This window comes from Salvelinus namaycush, chromosome 36 (genome assembly GCF_016432855.1).
Source record: "Salvelinus namaycush isolate Seneca chromosome 36, SaNama_1.0, whole genome shotgun sequence".
Classification (NCBI taxonomy): Eukaryota; Metazoa; Chordata; class Actinopteri; order Salmoniformes; family Salmonidae; genus Salvelinus; species Salvelinus namaycush.
The window spans coordinates 23,709,271-23,720,443 of NC_052342.1; positions in this window are offsets into that span (position 1 = coordinate 23,709,271).

Sequence of the window (11,173 nt, forward strand, 5' to 3'; positions counted from 1 at the left end):
TGTGTTAGCTAATCCAAGTTTATCATTTTAAAAGGCTAATTGATCATTAGAAAAACCTTTTGCAATTATGTTAGCACAGCTGAAAACTGTTGTTTTCAGAGATACTCTTAATGATCGGCTATGAAAAGCCAACTGACATTTACTCCTGAGGTGCTGCACCCTTGACAACTACTATGATTATTATTATTTGACCATGCTGGTCATTTATGAACATTTGAACATCTTGGCCATGTTCTGTTATAATCTCCACCCGGCACAGCCAGAAGAGGACTGGCCACCCCTCATAGCCTGGTTCCTCTCTAGGTTTCTTCCTAGGTTTTGGCCTTTCATGGGAGTTTTTCCTAGCCACCGTGCTTCTACACCTGCATTGCTTGCTGTTTGGAGTTTTAGGCTGGGTTTCTGTACAGCACTTTGAGATATCAGCTGATGTACGAATGGCTATATAAATAAATTTGATTTGATTTGTTCTGATTAAAGAAGCAACAAAACTGGCTTTCTTTAGACTAGTTGAGTATCTGGAGCATCAGCATTTGTGGGTTCGATTACAGGCTCAAAAGGGCCAGAAACAAAGCACTTTCTTCTGAAACTCGTTAGTCTATTTTTGTTCTGAAAAATGAAGGCTTTTCCATGCGAGAAATTGCCAAGAAACTGAAGATCTCGTACAACGCTGTGTACTACTCCCTTCACAGAACAGTGCAAACTGGCTCTAACCAGAATAGAAAGAGGAGTGGGAGGCCCCGGTGCACAACTGAGCAAGAGGACAAGTACATTAGAGTGTCTAGTTCGAGAAACAGACGCCTCACAAGTCCTCAACTGGCAGCTTCATTAAATAGTACCCACAAAACACCAGTCTCAACGTCAACAGTGAAGAGGCGACTCCGGGATGCTGGCCTTCTAGGCAGAGTTGCAAAGAAAAAGCCATATCTCAGACTGGCCAATAAAAATAAAAGATTAAGATGGGCAAACGAACACAGACACTGGACAGAAAACAATTAGAAAAAAGTGTTAAAGACAGACAAATCTAAGTTTGAGGTGTTCGGATCACAAAGAAGAACATTCGTGAGATGCAGAAAAGAATGAAAAGATGCTGGAGGAGTGCTTGACGCCATCTGTTAAGCATGGTGGAGGCAATGTGATGGTCTGGGGGTGCTTTGGTGGTTGTAAAGTGGTAGATTTGTACAGGGTAAAAGGGATCTTGAAGGAAGGCTATCACTCCATTTTGCAACGCCATGCCATACCCTGTGGATGGTGATTAATTGGAGCCAATTTCCTCCTACAACAGGACGATGACCCAAAACACAGCTCCAAACGATGCAAGAACTATTTAGGGAAGAAGCAGTCAGCTGGTATTCTGTCTATAATGGAGTGGCCAGCACAGTCACCGGATCTCAACCCTATTGAGCTGTTGTGGGAGCAGCTTGACCGTATGGTACGTACAAAGTGCCCATCAAGCCAATCCAACTTGTGGGAGGTGCTTCAGGAAGCATGGGGTGAAATCTCTTCAGATTACCTCAACAAATTGACAACTAGAATACCAAATGTCTGCAAGGCTGTAATTGCTGCAAATGGAGGATTCTTTGACGAAAGCAAAGTTTGAAGGCCACAATTATTATCCTTTTTTTTTTTTAATCATTATTTATAACCTTGTCAACGACTATATTTCCTATTCATTTTGCAACTAATTTTCATGTATGTTTTCATGGAAAACAAGGAAATTTCTAAGTGACCCCAAACTTTTGAACGGTAGTGTACATGAAGGAGAGCAGTCATGCACCATGAAAAGGATGTTACAGTTTGGGGAAAGTCCCCTCTTGCCAGAGAACTCCAGTCGGCTAATGAGAGTAGCCTATCTCACCCATGTCACTATGAAGGGGAAACCCTGCCATTATGACAACATGAATTCCCCCCTGTCTGTCTTCATCACACTAGAGTTACAATGGTTAGTCATTTGATGGAGAGAGAACAGGAGAACGGACACGGGGGAAGTGAAGTAATTGAGACGTATAGGGAGTTTTCAACAGTCAGTCGATCCGTCAATCACGAAACAGATAATGCTTAGTCAAAGTGATGATGAAATAACAGTGAGTCAAGTCCACACACACACACACACACACACACACACACACACACACACACACACACACACACACACACACACACACACACACACACACACACACACACCTGTGAACAAATGATTAACACTTTGAGCTGGAAAAGAGGAACAAAGAGGAGGAGAAAAGGAGGAAGAGCTAGCATCCTTAGATGATTATCACAAGAGGCACACAACTCCCTTATTGGATTCTCATTTAGCTCACAGCTGTGACCAAATAACAATGAACAAGACTGTTATGGCTGGTCAAAAGAAGTGCACTGTACAGGGAATAGGGTGTCATTTGAGATGAAACACAAGACTGTTATGTGACACTGAGGTCAGAGAGATAGCTAGAAGCAGAGAGGTTTAAATAGGGCCAGATCAGAACATTCTGTTATCTATGCTTTCATTCTAAATGGCACCCTATTCAGTGCACTACTTTTGACCAGGTACCCTGGTTAAAAGTTGTGCACTATATAGGGAATATGGTGCCATTTGTAACGGAATCGTTCAGAATCATCAATAGAACCATCTCCATTCACAACGAACTCTGTGTTCTATCGGTCCTGTTCTATTTGCCCATGTTACGGAAGGATCCTCTCTCTCTCTCTCTCACTGTGCCTTCAAGCAGACGTTTCTAGTCAACAAGACTGGCGTGATGACAAAAGGACACATTGTGTGTGTACAGTGTGTGTGTGTGTGTGTGTCTCTCTCTCTCGCTTGCACGCAACATGCAGGCACACACACGCACGCACACACACAGCCTGGTAATTTCAATTGGTGCGTCATTAGATGAGTAGTATAATCCAAGGGCAAAATACAAGATTTAGGAGGGAGAGACTGATAAAAAGGGCGCTGTTACACACACCATCAAAACCCTTTCCGCCCCCGCAACTAAAATCCTTAAAGACTGTTATAAGCATTTAGCAAGCTAGCTATGCTAATAGAAAAGGCCTGGTATGGAAGGATGTAGGCCTGTAATTAGGAGATGACAGCCAGGTCAATATGAGGGAGTAACGCTGAGGGCCACCTTCAGTTGTCAAACGTTGCAGATATAAATGTCATGAAATGAATAGAGCTGATGTGATTCATTATTCTACATGTAAACAGGCATGTTCTACATAGCCTATTTCTATATGAACGTTCAAAAAACGTTGCGTCTTGCTGAACACGTCCAAGATCTCTCTGATCTGTGTTTGTGACTGGAATCCATATAACTGTCATTACTCAACAAAGTGCTGAAGAACGGTGTTATCTGTCCAGAAATACGAAATCAACAACTTTTTGGGCACTGTCTACCGTCAGACTACTAGCCAGCTCAAAGTAGCGTTTTCCCATTTTCCAAACTCACCAAACAAAATGTAACGTTAGTTGGTTGGTGAACATGAAGTCAATCTCATACCTAACGTTAGCTAGATAGCTAGCTAGGTACTTGTTAGCAAATGTACCTTACCTCTGCAATTTACTTTTGTTTTCGTGTTTCTTAGTGAATTCCCTGTCCTGGTGTATGTTGAGGTTATTTAGCCAAAAGCCACACTAGTTTTAGCTGTAAAAAAAAAGGTTATTTTCAGATTGTTTGAAAAGTAGACGTGACGTCATGTCTCGCACTCTCCCGCCAAGGCAGATGTGAGAGCAGCTGCGCGCGGGGAGGATGCATGCTGACTGAAATATCACAGCGGATACCAAAATATTTCATTAATTATTATAAACCATTTGTCATAAATGGCATTACGATTTAGTCTAAATGTGTGTGTTTACTATACTGTTTATCTTGTCAATAAAAGACAGACGGGGATAGGCCTGGGTTACAGTAAAACAGATTTCCCTGACTACTACTAGTTAACTAGTCAGTAGTCTGATTGGATGAAGGTGTGACTGGAGAATGCACCTCACCCTTTTCCAATAAAACGGTTCTCTCACAATCATCCGTAACTGAAGTTCAAATCCACTTTAGCAGGCCATGGGGAGAGGGAAAGATGGAAACAGATCTGCTGCTCTCTCTACCAATTTCTTGTCACAGGTAGGCCTAGAATTATATCTGCATGACATACATTGACTATAAGTTTATGGCACAAAACTTCCCCAGCTTCCCTCTCTCTTTAACTCTCTCGCTCTCTCTCTCCATTCCTCCCCCTCACTCTCCATTTCTCTTCGTCCCTTTCGCTCCATTCCTCCTGCCTCTCTCTTCATCCCTGTCTCTCCATTCATCCTCTCTCCATCTCACATCTCTCCACCCCCACTCCTTCCACCCTTTCTGTATGCCCCCCATCTCTCCATTCAGCCACTTTACCCTGAAGTAAATGAAAATAAGACCTGGAAATGATGGCAGCATCTGAGGGAATGAATTAATAGTTTAGGGAAATAATAATGTTTTATTTCAAGGCCTGGCAAATTCAAAATCTAAAAAGGGCTGTGTCGCATATGGCACCCTATTCCCTATATAGTGCACTACTTTTGACCAGGGCCCATTGTGCTCTATCCACATTGGAGAACCCTTTTGGGTTCCAGGTAGAACCCTCTATTAGTCATCAAAAGAGGTGCACTATAGGGGATTGGGTGCCATTTGGGACTCAGACAAGAAATCCTTCAGATTTAACCCTTCAAGTTCTATTCCCAATCACGAAGGCCCTCTAAACACACACACACACACACACACACACACACACACACACACACACACACACACACACACACACACACACACACACACACACACACAAACAGACAAGACTACTGATTGGATGAAAGGCAGCCATTTAGGCGTGAAATATAATATATTAATTTCGTTTTCCCACATTTTTTCCCTCCTTCATAACTTGGGATATGTTAAAGTGTACAAGATTAAGTGCTGCACTAGTTTTGTAAGAGGCTTAGATGAATGCTGGGTAGTGTGAAATGAGAGCTGACACAAACACACACACACACACACACACATACACACACACAATTACTCCGAGAGACATGTAGCATGCACTTCTGTTTGCTGGAGATAAGAAGTGTGTGTGTGTGTGTGTGTGTGTGTGTGTGTGTGTGTGTGTGTGTGTGTGTGTGTGTGTGTGTGTGTGTGTGTGTGTGTGTGTGTGTGTGTGTGTGTGTGTGTGTGTGTGTGTGTGTGTGTGTGTGTGTGTGTGTACTAAATAAATGAACATCCTCTTTGATCCTAACAGAACCACTGACGAATTTGTCTCAGCAGAAGTTCTGATTCGGTAGGCTCAGTGTGTGTGTGTGTGTGTGTGTGTGTGTGTGTGTGTGTGTGTGTGTGTGTGTGTGTGTGTGTGTGTGTGTGTGTGTGTGTGTGTGTGTGTGTGTGTGTGTGTGTGTGTGTCTCGACATGGGGTGTGAATTAACGTTGCTGAGAGCAGCTTGACAAGATAAAGATCACTGACTTCAGAAACCTTTTCTCATAACCTGCCATCATGAATTATTCTGTTCAAGAAGTTACACGTACGAATAGATTAAACTTTGTCTTTCAGCTAAATGAATGTCCACTTCCTACTGTTTGTTTCAAACCTTTTAGCATCTACCTACTTTCACCTCACCTGAGCGAGGCCTGGAAGCCAAAGCTACACACTCTTAGAAAAAAGGGTTCCAGAAGGGTTCTATCTACCTATAGGGACAGCCGAAGAACCCTTTTGGAAGCCTCAGAGTGGGAAGCTTTGGCTTCCAGGCCTCGCTTCCAGGAACCATTTGAAGAAAGAACCCTTTTTGGTTCCACGTAGAACTCTTTTGGGTTCCATGCAGAACCCTCTGTGTAAAGGTTTCTACCTGGAGCCAAAAAAGGGTTCTTTCTCCAAAGGGTTCTCTTATGGGGATAACCGAAGAACCCTTTTCGTTGTTTAAAAAAATATATATATTTCACCTTTATTTAACCAGGTAGGCCAGTTGAGAGCAAGTTCTCATTTACAACTGCAACCTGGCCAAGATAAACCAAAGCAGTGCGACACAAACAACAACACAGAGTTACACATGGAATAAACAAACATACAGTCAATAACACAATAGAGGGGCTCCCGGGTGACGCAGTGGTCTAAGGTTCTGCATCACAGTGCTAGCTGTGCCACCAGAGATTCTGGGTTCGAGCCCAGGCTCTGCCGCAGCCGGCTGCGACCGGGAGGTCCATGGGGTGACGCACAATTGGCCCAGCGTCGTCCGGGTTAGGGAGGGTCTGGCACACCAGCGACTCCTGTGGCGGGCCGGGCGCAGTGTACGCTGACCAGGTCGCCAGGTGTACGGTGTTTCCTCTGACACATTGGTGCGTTGTGTCAAGAAGCAGTGTGGCTTGGTTGGGTTGTGTTTCGGAGGACGCATGGCTCTCAACCTTCACCTCTCCTGAGTCCGTACGGGAGTTGCAGCGATGAGACAAGACTGTAACTACTACCAATTGGATACCACGAAAAAGGGCTTTTTTTTTTTTTTTTTTACAAATTAATAACACAATAGGCAATAAATAGGCCATAGTGGTGAAATAATTACAATTAAACACTGGAGAGATACTAGGGTGCAAAGGAGCAAACAATAAATAACCGTATGGGGAGGAGGTAGTTGGATGGGCTATTTACAGATGGGCTATGTACAGGTGCAGTGATCTGTGAGCTGCTCTGACAGCTGATGCTAGGTTCTAGATAGCACCTTTTTTCAATGAGTGTAGCGACCTTTAGGACAGTATATATTAAATAAATCATTTAAGTGGTAATATTCCTTCAGATAGGTGAGTAACCTCTTTGCAAAAGGGTCGTTCCACCTCAAAAAGCATAAGAGGATTTCAATACCCATCATAGAAACAGATAAGATTAGCATTAATTTATTAATTTGTTGACATTTAATTTGATCTCTGAGAAATTAATCAAGTAAGCTAATTGATTGCACCCGGTTACAGTTGATAGGATTCATTTAAATTCAATAAATATCAGTAGCGGTCGGTGCAGTTTAAGAAGGACACTTCATTTTCTTCATGAGTTATGGCCTTATTATTTCTATTACATCATGTTGGATGACTGTCATTCATATTTACCCAGTTCAATGTAACAGCGATAGGTTTAGGCTACTACATGATAGGGCTGGGCAGTATACCATATTTTACTATATACCGGTATTCATGCACGGACCGGTTTGGGTTTTTACTTTAACTTCTATAATGGTATTTGAATGTTTGGTTTGTTAAATGTGATACGCTGTGTGTAACGTCCATTTTTACAGTTTATTCCGCTACTTGAGTCATCCCTCTCCGCTCTCTCTCTCTCTCTCCATGCCGCTTTCCACACAGACCTAGTCCCGCCCCCTGTCACTCAAGGAGCGCGTTTGTTGTTGCTTGACAACGAGACACTTTCATTCAGTCTGCATGGTCAGTGCAGCACATGCAACAATGTTGATGACAACGATGTTGTTTCCACTTTGATCTTAATATAAATCCACAAGCATTCTATAATTTCAATATTAGTTTGTGTTTCTTACGTATGCAAACAGCTGGTTTGTATTTCCTTACAAGTTAAGCTAAATTGTGTTAGCCACTAATGCTAATTAGCTAGCTAATAAAAGTACTGAGTCAGAGCAACGTAGCTAGCCAATACAGCCTGATACCAGTACTGGTGGAGGCTTAAATCAGCATGTTGTTTGTGCAACAGTATATTCTAAATCAAAGAGGAATAGGCGAAGCATGAATATGTTGGCTATGTGAATAAAGATTTAATGTAGCCAAAGATTATAGGGTCCCCTAGGAAACACTGAACATCACTTTGGTTCCTACCCTGTCACAATAACTTGTCCATAGCATTTTCATTCGTTGTCATGTCAAACAACACTGTATTCAAAGTGCCCACTATTATTTATATTATAATAATTATATTTTGGCCATATCACCCTACATATCACCCTACATGACACTCAAATTTTCCCTATACCTATCATGAGGTTGCTAAAACCTAGCCTATGAATGAAAGTTTACAACGTAGGTGCACACAAGTCGAGAGAAAATTTGAGCTGACAGACTGTGACACATGGACAGACAGTGACACATTCAATACCGCCTTGCACAATCTTGCCTGCATCTAGCTGATGTAATCATTAGTCCAACAGTTGCAAACGAGAGTTTCTATTGGACACGTTTTTCAACAGAATTCGGAAGAATGAATACTTCCCTGATCAAATGTAAACACAGTTCACTTTCATAACAGTCACATATAAACAGCTCGTGATATTCCTTCTTGTGCTCTCCTCCTCTCAACTGTTCCCTTTGCTTGTGGACTTACATTCACAGCACATCAGCTGTATGTGACCAGGTGAAAAAACCTTTCCAAGCCAAACCATATCATAACCGCTACACACAGCCTTCATCATTGTCACCATATTATCTAAAGTAATGTCATAGTCAACATAACTTATAGAACTAACGCGTTAGTAAACCTGCTACAATCATGCAGTAACATTAAAGTGTTCAGTCATTGAGCAGTTTATCAGTTACACCGGCGGGCCCCAGTGGCAATAAATTAGTAATACCAAAAGCTTACCTTGAGTTCGAGTGTTGTTTTGGAAAGTCATAGCCAGCTAGCTAATATATCATCCCTCTGTTTGAGCCGGGTGTTTGAGTAGACTAAACTAGCTAGCTGCATTTGCTAGCTAAGTAAGTGAAAATAAAATGACTCTCTCTTTCGCTTCTCCTTCATTTTGGAAGAAATTAATATGTTCAAAACATCTAAACTATTGAGTCAACTACTCAACATATATTTTATACTCTGCAGTGCTAGCTAGCTGTAGTTAATGCTTTCAGTACTAGATTAATTATCTGATCCTTTGATTGGGTGGGCAACATGTCAGTTCATGCTGCAAGACCTCTGATAGGTTAGAGGACGTCCTCCAGAAGTTGTCATAATCACTGTGTAAGTCTATGGAAGGGGGTGAGAACCATGAGCCTCCTAGGTTTTGTATTGAAGTCAATGTACCCAGAGGAGGACGGAAGCTAGCTGTCCTCCGGCTACACCATGGTGCTACCCTACAGAGTACTGTTGAGGCTACTGTAGACTTGTAACGAGTGCGCTGAGAGTCGGGAAGCAAGTTCAGGGAGTGAGTGTTTTAATAAATAAAATAAACAATGAACACGAAACACAAACAACGCACCGACATGAAAACAGAGTCAATAACACCTGAGGAAAGAACCAAGGGGAGTGACAGATATAGGGAAGGTAATCAAGGAGAAGATGGAGTCCAGGTGAGGGTCAGTAAGTTGCGCAGGTGCGAGAGACGATAGTGACAGGTGTGTGGGATAATCAGCAGCCTGATGACCTAGGGAGTAGACGTGACAAGACCTTCATTGCAAACAAGTGTGTTTTAATCAATTATTTAAGATGGTGGGTGTCATGGCTTGCTGTAATAACATGGAAGGACCTTCAGTTGTAATGAAAGGACAGCAACAGTGAACTCATTCAACCCCTTAGCTCTTATCACCATGAGCTCCATATACATTCTGAAGGCTGTGAACTCATTATATCCTCATCTTTGTCTCCCACCTTCCTTTCCAGTGAAAAGCTATGGCTTAACTCTTGACTCAGATGTAAATGCATATTTTGAATATCTTGCAGCCTGGGAGAGAAATTAAACGATGCTGGCTCTATTAATGGAAGGAAAGTGACCCATGTAGTTAGTGTATTTGTATGCGTGTTCGGATTGGGTGATGATGATTGAGAGTTTGCTATTAATTCTATGAAGCTTATATCAGGCCAAGAAGAGTTCTCCACTGCGACGTGTGTGTGTGTGTGTGTGTGTGTGTGTGTGTGTGTGTGTGTGTGTGTGTGTGTGTGTGTGTGTGTGTGTGTGTGTGTGTGTGTGTGTGTGTGTGTGTGTGTGTGTGTGTGTGTGTGTAGGCTAAACTAATCCTGTATACAGGCCTCCTGAGTGGCACAGCGGTCTAAGGCACTGTATCTCAGCGCTAGAGGTGTCACTACAGACCCTGGTTCAATTCCAGGCTGTATCACAACCGGCCGTGATTGGGAGTCCCATAGGGTGGTGTACATTTCATCCGGGGTAGACCGTCATTGTAAATGCGGCGGCAGGTAGCTTAGTGGTTAGAGCTTTGGACCAGTAACCGGAAGGTTGCAAGATCGAATTCCCGAGCTGACAAGGTAAAAATCTGTCGTTCTGCCCCTGAACAAGGCAGTTAACCCAGTGTTCCTGGTCCGTCATTGAAAATAAGAATTTGTTCTTAACTGACTTGCCAGGTTAAATAAAGGTAAAATAAGAATTTGTTCTTAACTGACTTGCCTAGTTAAATAAATGCGGATGATGTTTTTAACCTTAGTAAGTATGCAAGTTTAGTTGTTGAAGCGTTTAATGGTTTTCAGATGAGTTGAGTGTGTTTTTCTCAGGTGGGGTGGGATGCTATAGCCTGGTTCCAGTCATTGTCAAGCCAAACAGTTGAAGTTGTAGTTGACATGATAGCACAAACAGACTGGCACTCAGGCTAGGATGCATAGAATTATCACACATCCTGGTCTCTGTGTCTACAGTGAGAGGAAGAAGGGTTACACTGTGATGTCATAGAACTCAAGGTTCTACAAAACAAGAAGTTGGCTGTATTTACAAAGTTTGGCATCACAAATGGCACCCTATTTGCTATATAGCGCACTTTTTTTGACCAGATCTCTATGGGCCCTTGTCAAAAATAGTGCACTTTATAGCGAATAGGGTGTCATTTGGCACGCCGGTCTGGGAGCCAAATGGAACACCAACCACAGTGTATGGAACTGAATGGAACCATTAGAACAGTTGGTTGGCTTGTGTACTTACCACTTCCTCCTGGTCTCTTTTTATGATATAATCTCTGTTTATTATCTCTGCTTAATCTCCCTTAATCTCATTCTAGATCTCTGTGTGTTTACACATTAAGAATTTATTCATCTCTCACATTTAGCTTAGTTTACACACTGCTGCCAGTGAGAGAACAGACATAAAGATGGTCTCTGTGTCTCTGTCTCTCCCTCTCTGTCTCTGTCTCCCCCTCTCTGTCGCTCTCCCTCTGTCTCACACACACACACACACACACACACACACACACACACACACACACACACACACACACACACACACACA